The following is a 13296-nucleotide window of genomic DNA, read 5'->3' as shown; positions in this document are numbered from 1 at the left end:
AAGGTCATCAAAGAGTCCCTTTGCCTCAGAACTTCCCTCCCCCCCCCCCCCCCCCCCTGCCAATGTGAGCTGTCACAAGAAAGATTTATATGATACAGAGGGCTCTCTTACAGATGGAAAGCTGGCACCTACAGTCCTTGAATGTAATCTGTTTTGAAGTATCTGAAATTTGGAATATAAATCGAATAAAAATTAAATACCATATTTGCTCTTTCCTTTACTCTGATTCACTTTTGCATTTATCTACTGTATACTATGGTCTGATGTCATAGAACTCTGTATCTCATTGTTTACAAAGAAACTTCTAGGCAAGCACCACCTTGTAAGAGATTTATCAAACTCCATGCAGTGGAATTTCTGGTGGCAAACATAAAACTTCTCGTGCATAGCATACAATATCAAGGAGAAGCAGGCAAAAAAAATGTTACCTAAATGATCCTTTATTTAATCAAAACAGCCAGCCAAACAGAAAAGGAAACTTGGGATCAATTTACTACAAGCCTTAAAAAAACACGTTAACAAGAATTTTAGTACTACAACACATGACCATGGGGATTGACCAAGGGGCACAAAGCCTTTATTGAATGCTGTAATTAAGGTAATGAGCTTTCCGTTTTTTGCTGAAAATGCAATTACTGATGGGAAAAACATGAATGCATTACCAGTTGTGGGTAATACATGTCAGCAGGATCTCAGTCCATGATGGAGAATGAGGCATTTATCCTCATTCTCCCAAAAAAAAAATATTCCCCTACCACCCCAAAGCAGAATTCCCACCACTTGGTTATCAACCATGCCCCCTATCCATGAGCCCCATCCACACCCAACTTCCAAAAACCCCCGACTAGTGCGAACCCTCCCAGGTCCCCCAGACATCCCTGCCCAAGCATTCTCCTTATCTGAGAGCAGACTCGAGTCTTGTCAAGCAGGAGTAATGCCAAATTACTCCTACCCACCTGGTACCAAAATTCAGAATGGAACATTTGACTCTCATGTGTGGGTCATAGGTTCAACAGGCACCAGCTTGGGCTTTGGTACCAGCATGGCAGGAGAGATTTGGTATTGCTCCTGCCTAGGAAACCTGAGGATGCCCTTATGAAAGAGGATGATTTGGGGCACCCAGGGGAAAGGTGTGCTGGGGCACCCATTTTGGAATTTTTTATGGATGGGGGGGGGGCTTCTTGGGGGTAGCGGATCTCCAGAGAAGAACACTTGGGGGCTAGCTGCCACTTCCTCCACTACAGGCTAGGTGCTGCCTGGAAGTGTCGGTACATTCTCGTCGCTGGAAATGTATGCACATTTCCAGCCATGGGAACATGTGTTTATCACAAATATGGGGTTTCAGTAAGATCTTACAGCTAGATTCATCAAAATGCTAAGTTTATTGTGCGAATAACGCACGCGCGATAAACAAAGGGGCATGTTATTAAAATGAGTGGCCTGCTGCATCACACAGATAAATATCGCATGCAGGGTTGCATCATCACAATGCGCATTACATCAATGCGGTGCGTGTTGTGTCATTTTATTTATTTATTTTTATTTATTTATTGGTTTTTATATACCGCCGCTCATCAGAGATATCACGTCGGTGTACAGAGAACGAAAAGATACGCAATTGCGTTGTACATAAAACAGTATGAAAACAACTGCAGCGTGTTATTTTTTTTTACCCGGTATAAATACTGACTTCCTGTGCCTCCTTCTTTGAGGGTATCTCAGGCATTGGAGTAAGAGGAGAGGAGTTTAGTGTGGTTAGAGGAGTTGTCACATCGTTTTTTTGTGATTTCTGATTGAGTTGTGCTGTTTTGTGTTGTCATCTGTTTCTCTTTTTCTTTGTCTTTTGTGATATTTGTTGGAGTGAAAGTGAGTAAGTCCAGTTTGTCTTTTCGTGTGTAGTAGAGGATGAGCAGAGGAGTGTGAGGAGGAGTGGATGAGTGTGAGCAGGAGAGGAGGAGGAAGAGTGTATGTATGTGAGGAGAAGTGGAGGAGGAATGCGTGAGTGTGTTAGTGGTGAGAAGTGTATTAATGCTGAGGTGTGTGTGTGTTGTGTGTGTGTATGTGTGTGTGTGTGTTGTTTGAGTGCAGAGAACATGGAGTGTGATAGGTTTGGGAAGAGAGGATAGGAGTGGGAGGAGGAAGGCAGGAGTGGTAGGGTGTTGCGTCCGTCACTGCTCGACGCCCTCACTCCGCCCTCTTTACCTCTGTGGCGACTCTCTCCGGGTCTGATGGACGGTTAGCTGCCGCGGCCTCTTCTTGCCGTCTCCCTCCAGCGTCCCCGGACTGGCACGATGCTGTGGATTCGCCATGTTCCTGATGATGTAGGGCGCGCGCTCCGATTGATGTACCAGCAAGGGTGCAAACCTCAGGGACGTCCCCCTGAGATGACGTCATCCACTTCCAATATAAAAGGTCTCAGTATTTGCTAACGAAATCAAGTTAGCAAGGGTTCGCTACCTAAGCAACTCTGCCTCCTCGGACTTACCAGGGGTACCCGCTGCTCGGGGCCTCGCTCCTCTTTTCTTTATTTCAGATTGCCGATAGGAACCGGTACTTCGCTCCTCGAGGGCCCATGTTCCTGAACACTCTGAAGATTCTCTACTGCCTGGTAGCTATCGCAGATACAGACATTTGTGAGTTACCACCGCTCTCTCAGAGTTTCCCTGGAACCAGGTACTCGCTCCTCGATGGCCTAACCCTTTCCAGCTACTGAGCTTCTTAAAGACCTTATGTGAGTTTTGTCATCTAGTTCTGGCTATGAACACAGCAAACACTGTCTACTCACTATCTATAGTTTCTCTACAGCTCAGCAACCCTGGGATCGCTGTTCCATACCTGAGGGACTTCAGCCCTGCCGGGCATATCACCTCACTACTGCCACCTCTGGTGGTTCTACTAACCTGTCTAATAAAAGAGCTATCTGTGTCTGTCTCCATACCCAAGGCCTATCCGGTGGTCACTCTCAGGATATCCTCCTGGGGGCGCAGTCATCTGCCATCGGCCCAAGGATCCACCTATCTACATTCCTCTATGGCTTCTTTGTTTTGTATTTACATGCAATGCAACATATTAATATTTTCTACAAGTTGCCCCCAAAACAAAAGCTAAGGGTTCTTTTGGTGCACATCCCTAGTATATGGGTGAGTGTGCACTTTTAATGTTCTCCTCCTTGATATTAAAAAAAAAAAAAAGGGGCTGTCCTGAATGAGGTGAAATCTTGCAGGTAGTCAACACTCTGTGGCTGGCAGCTGGGATGTATCCTTAGCAGTGTGGACAGGAAAAACTGGGCAAACTGGATGCGACAAATGGTCTTTTGGTCTTCCATCATTTCCTATGTTACTATGTAAATTTTAAACCTATGTGTGCTTTTCTGCTCTTTTTACTCCAAGAAGGAGATGCAGTATTCCTGAGTACTTTTATTACTGGATACTTGCACAGGTAAACGTTTGAAAGTAAATCTACATGCATAGTTTTTTTTTAAAATTACCTACTGGGACAGCAGATATAAAAATACACTGGACTTTGAGCCTAGGGGTGCTATTAAAAATTTCTTCCTTTGTGTCAATGGGAAAAAAAATGTTTATTGCATTGGACCTTAAGAGAAAACTGACTTGTTCCATTATAATTTTTGAAGTGATATCAATCCGCAGCATATTATGTCATTTCTTATTTCTCTGGAAAAAAAAATGGAAAAACCGGTTTCTAGGTTCAGCCTCATGCTGTTATGAATTTTTTTTCTAATGGAATGAAAAAAAAATCCATTAAGCAGTGCCAGAGAAATATTTTTGGAAATAGAGCCCTGACTGATTTAAGCTTTTTTCCTAGAATGTTATGTCAATTAATGCACCATGGAAGAATAAAAAAAAAAAAACCCCAAAACTTTGCTTAATAAAATTTTCAACTGTATCTTATGCACCTGCAGTGATAGAAAATTGAATTAATTTCAGATCATTAGTGTCAGCTCTAATTAAACACAGCAAAAATTATTCACTGTAAATAAGCTTCCTTCGAGAAAATGAAGTGGAGAAAATAGAAAAGAAATAGATTTTAGGGTGCCCGTTCTGCCTTTTGGTTTCCATCTATTTATAAGCTTAATTCCTAGGATGAATGCACTAAAGGTTAACTTGCATGCTAACTCCATTTAGCATGCACAAAAACTAACATGCAGTGCACTAACAGGATAGCATGGAAGCTTAACCTGTGCCATCATGCAGTGGCAGTTATGCACCTTAATTATGGCATTCCCACATTTAAATAAGACAATTTCTTATGCAAGTTAGGCTTAAGTGGACACAGAGGATATAGCGTGGTATGCTATCCTCCGCATACTATTTTGTGTATGCTGTCTAAGGCCTAAAATCTAATATCTGTCTTGCAGCAGGTATTAAATTTCTAGCATGCACACTGGTTCATACTCTGGATTTTATATCTCCCCATCCCCCACCAACACCTCATCAAGGCTGGATCCGTGCCCCAACAAGACACAAGACAGCCTTTACACTCCCAATGTTGATTTGGCTGCCCCTATCAGACCTAGATACTCACAAGGCAATCTTCCCTGTAGGCTGCCCCTTTGATACCCCGTCCCCCCCCCCCCCCCCACCCCTCTGTAACGAGTGCTTGCAGTTGCAAATTGTTCCCGTCTTCACCAGCAGGAGGGGTGTGAAAATCTTCCTGCTTGAAATGCTGGAGTCTGCTGAATGATGCCACTAGGTGGCACTTCACCACCGTTATGTAATAGTAACATTGCTAATCAGCATCATTCAGCAATCAACAGCTTTGCCTGCAGGAGAACTCTCATATCCCTTTTGCTGTTGAAGACTTGAATCTCCTGGAATGTTAAGCATTCATTACAGGGGATTTGGGGGGAGGGGATGTTTTGAGAGACACTGGGTAAGCACTGAGAGCATTATGACTGTCTTGAGGGTTCAGATATGTCATGAGGATGATTAAGAATTGGGAAGGATGGAGCTGTCTCAGGTGTGTGGAGGTTGCCTCTGTGGGGCATTGCAAAATGTTAACATTGGGGTTGCCTTAGGGGAGGTCTGAGAACTTGGGGGGAGGGATTCAAGAACTTCAGGAGGAATGAGGCTGTCTTGAGGTAGGGTGGAGCTGTCTTGGGAAAGCTGGTCAGCATCAGGAAATTTGGGGCTGCCTCAATGATAGAGCACCTTTGTTGAGGTGGGCTCCAATTTTGAAGGTGGAACTGGGCAGGATAGAATGCCCTATGCTAACTGCCACTGGCCATTTCACTTCACATTGGTTAGCATGGAGGATACAGGGAGGCAGTTAGGTTGCATGTTATGCTTTTTTTTAAGTTAATGAGTTTGCTGCTGGGGTGTACATGCTATTAAGTCAATTTTTTTTATATGTATTTGCTAAAATTTAGGGCATAGCCCTTTCAGTGAACATTCTAATGTGCATATTCAATTTTTAGGAAGTACAGATGAAAACTTTTCAAGATAAACAAATTTTAGCTATTAATTTAGATTGTGTTTTCTTAGGGATGTGCAGGTGAAAAAAATGTGTTTTCATTTTGCATTCATTTTCAGAAGTTTTTTCCACAAATTTTGGTTCATGGATTCATTGATTCATTTTCATTCGTGAGAAAAAAATGTATCAAACAATTAACCCCCCCCCAAAAATGATCAAAAATCAAAAACAAGGCCTCCTACAGCCTCCTGCCTACCCAAAAAAATGCCAGGGCTGGGATGACACCTGGGCCCCCACTTACCTGGTTTCAGCCTAGGCCCAAGATGAAGCCTCAGCCTTGTGTAGGCTGAGGGCACAGTAGGTTGCCATGACCATGGACTACTCAAGGCTGAGAATGTGGCCTGATCTGGAAGATAAATCCCGATACCAGTGCTTCAGCCCAGACCCAAGCCCAACACCGTGAACAAGGTGGAGGCTGCATCCTGATGCCAGGGCCTTGGCCTGGACCCAGGCCCAACACCACAACATAACCCAAAGGCCAGGTCCCAATCCTGGAGCCTCGACCTAGGCCAGGGCTCAGACCCAGGCTTAATGCTGAGAAATGGCCCAGAGGCTGGGTCCCAATATGAAGGCCTCAGACTGGACCCAGGCCCAATGCTGTCACTCAACATAGAAGCCATGGCCTAGACAAAGGCCCGATGCCACACCCTAACCTGGAAGTCAGGCCCAGGCCTCAGAGCCTCTTCTTTGGCACTTGCAAGCCAAATATGCTATCTGCTGGAGTTGTGCCAGAGTTATTTAACTCCAGCGCCTTCACCCAGTGGATGGCATCATTTGGCTTGCAAATGCAAAGAAAGAAAAGGATGAAAAAGAGGTTTTGAGGCCTGGGCTCCGAGGTTTGGGCCTGACCCTGGGCCGAGACCCTTGTGTAGGGACCTAGTCTCTTGGCTGAGGCCCTGTGGTTGGGCTTAAATCCAGCCTAAGTCCCCAGCTTCAGAACCTGGCCTCTGAATCAGGTCACGGCATCAGGCTTGTGTCCAGGCCAAGGCCCTGGCATCGGGACTCGGTCTCTGGGTCGGGTCTTAGTCCGGGCTGAGGTCCTGGCATCAGGACCCAGCCTCTGGGTTGGGTCGTGGCATCAGGCCTGGCTCCAGGCTCTGGCTAGGCCTGGCATCAGGACCTGGTCTTGGCCCTGGCATTGGTATCCGGCCTTCATTGGATATCTGAAGGATAAGGTACATTTTTTTTATTGTTGAATTTTTGGGGGTCTCTGGAGAAGCTTTGGTATCAGTCCATGCCTCTGTTGAGACCCCACATCATGCTTGGGCCTAGTCTGTGGCCCCTGCCTTGGCCTATGGCCTAGGCGAGACCTTGGTTTCAAGCCTAGGCCAAGGCATGATTCATTAGTTTAAAACATAATGATCAAATAAGATTTGTTTCATTTGGGGGAACCCCCTCAATTCTGTTTGGGGCCCGCCAAATGAAATGAATTAGTACTGTTCATTGCGCTTTGCAATTTCATTTTAAACAAAATCAAATCCCTGATGAATTATGTCTGTGGAAACACCTGTGTCCTGGTTAATTAAGACTAGATTATCATATCTGGATGGATCAGATCCAGCTTGTTATCCATTTAAAGTAATATATATTAAAACAGGTGGAACATCAAATGAACTAAAATAAATTTGTAAAAATAAGAATTCATGGTCAAAATATTTTTGCATCTCTACCACTAAACTCATTTTTTTGTTTATATTTCACTTTTCAGGCACTTCAAAGCAGATTAATAGGGTCATTTATCAAAATGTGATAAGGTGTTTTTGCATGCAAAAAGCACAGTTTAGTAAGAGAGAGAGAGCCTTGCCATAGTGCCTCCTCCTCCTCCCTAGACAGGTATTTGTATCCCTATGGGAGGCCCATCTAGTAACTCGAGGTGAGGTTTAAGTATTAGTGTAGGGGGTTAGGGGCCACTTTCACATTCGACGTACGAACAGAGCAGTGGTCTCTTGTGAAGATTTGATGACCTACGGAATGAGGAAGTGAGTTTCCTCACTCCGTAGGTCATCAAATCTTCACAAGAGACCACTGTTCTGTTCGTACGTCTCACGTTGAATGTGAAAGTGGCCCCTAACCCTAACACTAATACTTAAACCTCACCTCGAGTTACTAGGTGGGCCTCCCATAGGGATACAGATACCTGTCTAGGGAGGTGGTACACTAACAGTGCAGCTGTTTCATGGCACATGATAAATCCTCTCTACTTTACATTTGCTCTGCCCCGCCTCCTGAATACAAAATTTTGCATTCGCAAATCGCGTTAACTGCTGTTAGCATGGTTTGCGGAATTAATCACACACAGTAACTCCTTGGAAAATGAGGCCCTAAGTCTATTCCATGTTACCATTGCTAGTAATAGCAGTGGCTATTTTCTAAGTCAACTTAATTAATAGCAGGTAATGGACATCTTCTCCAAGAACTTATCCAATCCTTTTTTAAACACAGCTACACTAACTGCACTAACCAAATCTTCTGGCAACAAATTCCAGAGTTTAATTGTACATTGAGTGAAAAAGAACTTTCTCCAATTAGTTTTAAATGTGCCACATGCTAATTTCATGGAGTGCCCCCCTAGTCCTTCTATTATCTGAAAGAGTAAATAAGTGATTCACATTAACCCATTCTAGACCTCTCATGATTTTAAATACCTCTATCATATCCCCCCTCCGTCGTCGCTTCTCAGAGCTGAAATGTCCTAACCTCTTTAGTCTTTACTTATAGGGGAGCTGTTCCATTCCCTTTATCATTTTGGTAGCCCTTCTCTGTACCTTCTCCATGCAATTATATCTTTTTTGAGATGCGGCGACCAGAATTGTACACAGTATTCAAGGTGCGGTCTCACCATGGAGCGACACAGAGGCATTATGACATTTTCCGTTTTATTCACCATTCCCTTCCTAATAATTCCCAACATTCTGTTTGCTTTTTTGACTGCCGCAGCACACTGAACTGACAATTTCAATGTGTTATCCACTATGATGCCTAGATCTCTTTCTTGGGTGGTAGAACCTAATATGGAACCTAATAGGGATGTGAATCGTGTCCTCGATCGTCTTAACGATCGATTTCGGCTGGGAGGGGGAGGGAATCGTATTGTTGCCGTTTGGGGGGGTAAAATATCGTGAAAAATCGTTAAAAATCGTTAAAAAACAAAAAATCGAAAAATCGAAAAACCGGCACATTAAAACCCCCTAAAACCCACCCCCGACCCTTTAAATTAAATCCCCCACCCTCCCGAACCCCCCCCCCAAATAACTTAAATAACCTGCGGGTCCAGCGGCGGTCCGGAACGGCAGCGGTCCGGAACGGGCTCCTGCTCCTGAATCTTGTCGTCTTCAGCCGGCGCCATTTTCCAAAATGGCGCCGAAAAATGGCGGCGGCCATAGACGAAAATGATTGGACGGCAGGAGGTCCTTCCGGACCCCCGCTGGACTTTTGGCAAGTCTCGTGGGGGTCAGGAGGCCCCCCACAAGCTGGCCAAAAGTTCCTGGAGGTCCAGCGGGGGTCAGGGAGCGATTTCCCGCCGCGAATCGTTTTCGTACGGAAAATGGCGCCGGCAGGAGATCGACTGCAGGAGGTCGTTCAGCGAGGCGCCGGAACCCTCGCTGAACGACCTCCTGCAGTCGATCTCCTGCCGGCGCCATTTTCCGTACGGAAAATGGCGCCGGCCATACGCGTATGGCCGGCGCCATTTTCCGTACGAAAACGATTCGCGGCGGGAAATCGCTCCCTGACCCCCGCTGGACCTCCAGGAACTTTTGGCCAGCTTGTGGGGGGCCTCCTGACCCCCACGAGACTTGCCAAAAGTCCAGCGGGGGTCCGGAAGGACCTCCTGCCATCCAATCTTTTTCGTCTATGGCCGCCGCCATTTTTCGGCGCCATTTTGGAAAATGGTGCCGGCTGAAGACGACAAGATTCAGGAGCAGGAGCCCGTTCCGGACCACTGCCGTTCCGGACCGCCGCTGGACCCGCAGGTTATTTAAGTTATTGGGGGGGGGGGTTCGGGAGGGTGGGGGATTTAATTTAAAGGGTCGGGGGTGGGTTTTAGGGGGTTTTAGTGTGCCGGCTCACGATTCTAACGATTTATAACGATAAATCGTTAGAATCTGTATTGTATTGTGTTCCATAACGGTTTAAGACGATATTAAAATTATCGGACGATAATTTTAATCGTCCTAAAACGATTCACATCCCTAGAACCTAATATTGTGTAACTATAGCATGGGTTATTTTTCCCTATATGCATCACCTTGCACTTATCAACATTAAATTTCATCTGCTATTTCGATGACCAATTTTCCAGTCTCACAAGGTCTTCCTGCAATTTATCACAATCTGCTTGTGATTTAACTACTCTGAACAATTTTGTATCATCTGCAAATTTGATTACCTCACTCGTCGTATTTCTTTCCAGATCATTTAAGCCTACACCTGGGGTATTAGCACAAATTGCGATAAACTGCCTATTACCATAAAACATGCCCCTTTTTCTATCACAGGTGATATTTAGTGCATTTTGATAAATCCAGGCCTAATTAAAAACGTGTGAGTTTACTTATCATAGACCTGATTATTTCTCAACTGTACTATTGTAAAAACTGTTAACAGGGGTACCTGCTGAATTCATTCAGAAGATTCTGCAGAATTAGATTGGAAAAGACCCTCTTCATGTCTTAGGGTCTCCATTATTTGGCCAATTTTGCAAAGAGTATTGCTGTGGAACAAATAGCTGAGCTAAGCAATTTGTTTTTGTATCTTTCTAAGGTCTTATCATCTAATTAAAAAATGAAATATTAAGTCATAACTGTCTGAAAACAAGAATTATTTTAAGCCTACACCTGGGGTATTAGATCATAATGAAACTGCAATTGTTCCCCTTTTCGTAGGAGATAAATATGTTTTTCTATTGAATGAGTGAAAAATATCACATGATGCTCCATCTAAGATGGAGTACAAAAGGACAACCTGCCCTTGGATCTAAAATGGAGGATAAAATCTAAGATGGAAGAAAGGAGCATAGTATAGCTTACATCATTCAAATTACTTTTCAGTATATCTTTATATGAAGAAATAAATCACCTGCTTGATTGGGTCTATGGAGTGATGATGTCATAAGAATATGATGCAAGGAAATGTGTAATGTATTTTTTGACTATATGTGTATAATGAAAAAAAATCAAAAGTATTTAAAAAGTTGCCTATGTAAGATTCAGGGAGCAACTGTTTTGGTTTTTTTTAGATTTCTGTTGGTTGTACTTTTTACAGTAAGCCACCTAAAAGAGTAGGTTTTGATTTCATGTCATATTTCCTTGGTTATCACTCTGCAAGTCTAAGAGTTTGCTTGGAGGCAAATTGGAACCTGGAGATCAATTCATTCTGAAGCCAGGAATTTTAAAGGAAATAATGGACTGGTTTTCCCCTACCATTCAACTGGTACAAAATAGGGATGTGCAGGCCAAATAATTTTGTTTCAGTTCATTTTTTCATTTTGGGAGATTTTTATTTTCTCTTTCTTGGTTCGTTTAATGTTTATTTCAATTTGGTTCATTTCCCAAACCAAAATAACATTTTTAAAAAACAAACCCTCAAAAACAAAACAAATAAATGAAATGGGTCTTCCTGAGATTTTCTAACCCTCCTCCTGGCCTCCAAGAGAGAATTGGTGCCTGAAAATCCCAGCCAGGACCTCCTCAGGCTCCTCCAGCTCCCCCTCTATATAGCTTTGCAGGGGCAGGGATCTCCCCACCCCCACTTCTCCATTTCAAGAGGGCAGAATACAAAAAAAAAAAAAAAAGGTTAAGGAGTAATGCCTGTTAGTTTCAGGGAGTGTCTCCTAGTCCTAGTTATTATTTGATAGTGTTAAAAACCATTCTTTAGTAACCTGTTCCATACCACTCATGATTGTGCAAACTTTTATCATATCCCCCATCTCTTCTCCAAGCTGAAGAGCCCTAACCTGTTCAGTCTTCCTTCATAAGGGAGCCGATTCATTCTCACAGTAATTCTTGTTACTCTTTTCTGTATTTTTCTAGTTCTGCTATACCTTTTTTTGAGGTGCAATCTCTGGAATTGCACACAGTGTTCGAGGTGTGACTGCACCATGGCTTGATGCAGGGGCATTCTTATCCCTCTCGGTTTTGTTTTCTGCTGCGTACATTCTGAATGCTTTTATGGCTGCCGCCACACACTGAAATGAAGGTTTAACTATGTTATCCACAATGATCCCAAGGTCCTTTTCTGGGGTGAGAACATAGTAACATACTACCGTAGTAAATGATAGCAGAAAAAGACTCAAGTCTTCCATCCAGTCTTCCCAACAAGCTTTTTTTTTTTTTTTTACATGCAGGATATCCCAGTTAACCCAGGTTATTCCAATCCTTCATTTACATCCTTTAGCCACTAGGGATCTGTTGTGTTTAGCCCATGCCCTTTTGATTTTCATTACCATTCTTGTCATCACTACCTCTTCTGATAACTCCTAATATGGAATACAGAACTGTGTATACAAGGTTAGAATTATTTTTACTTATGTGCATCGCTTTGCATGTGACCATATTAAATTTAATCTGCAATTTACAGTCCACTCATCCAGTCTTTCAATATCCTCCTGTAATTTCTCACCATCAGCTCGCGTTTTTACTGCTATGAATACATTTGTCATCTGCAAATTTATTTTTTACTTTCTTACATTTCTTTGTCAGCGCACTCAAGGTGATACCAGCAACTCTTCTTGGCTTGTCTCTTTTATTCATTAAATGGAGCATCTCTTGTTACTGTCCAGTAACAGTAAATATAAATGGTAAATATAAAACACAAACCTGGGCTATATGTGTGCAATAAAAAGTGCTCAAAAAAACACATCCAGAAAACCTCACTTGGGGAAAAAAGCACTAATAATGATTATAAAAATTATTTAAAAAGTTTTTATTGATTACTAATTGATTAAAAAAAAGGGGCAGAATTGAATTATACATTGTACAAAATTATACATTGTACAAAAATCTGTTAGGTACAAAAGTATACTAGTCACAACTTATACAGGCAAGTTTGAGAAACATAGAAAACATTCTGAAATTAAAAATGTAGATTATCAATCACTAATACAAACCCTATGTGTGTGTCAGCAATAGCTCTAACTGTTATATAGATATAATGTGTTGATGTCAGAAATAGCTCAGATAGACACAGCAAAAGGTTACAATATTGCTGTTATAAAAATGGCCCAAGCAATTCTAACAGACAATAATGTATCCATATCAAAAAAGAAAACAACTCAAATATACACAATATAAATATACAGTGGAGCTGTAGTGAAAAAGACACACATGGTACTGGCAAACAGAACACAAGACTCCCTCCGCATACATACTGGTGTGCTCAATCATTCACTAACTAAAGTCCACATAAACACATATATTACAGTTGTCACACCAAAGTGTTACAATCTGAAAGATTTGTATTGAAACGTCTGCTGAAAACAGCGCAAGTCTCCCTAAAATGTAATTTATTAAGCAATTCAAATGGTGTCTACATATAATGGCTCTTCAAAACTGACAAACCAATTCACAACATATCTGCACTAAACAAAAAGGCTCCAGGGGCGATCCGGGTAACTATAGACCAGTGAGCCTGACTTCAGTGCCGGGAAAAATAGTGGAAATTATTCTCAAGATCAAAATTGTAGAGCATATAGAAAGACATGATTTAATGGGACACAGTCAACATGGATTTACCCAAGGGAAGTCTTGCCTAACAAATCTGCTTCATTTTTTTGAAGGGGTTAATAAACATGTGGATAAAGGTGAA

This window comes from Rhinatrema bivittatum, chromosome 3 (assembly GCF_901001135.1).
Source record: "Rhinatrema bivittatum chromosome 3, aRhiBiv1.1, whole genome shotgun sequence".
Taxonomy (NCBI): Eukaryota; Metazoa; Chordata; class Amphibia; order Gymnophiona; family Rhinatrematidae; genus Rhinatrema; species Rhinatrema bivittatum.
The sequence above is the reverse complement of the archived record's forward strand: the minus strand, read 5'-3'. Positions refer to the sequence as shown.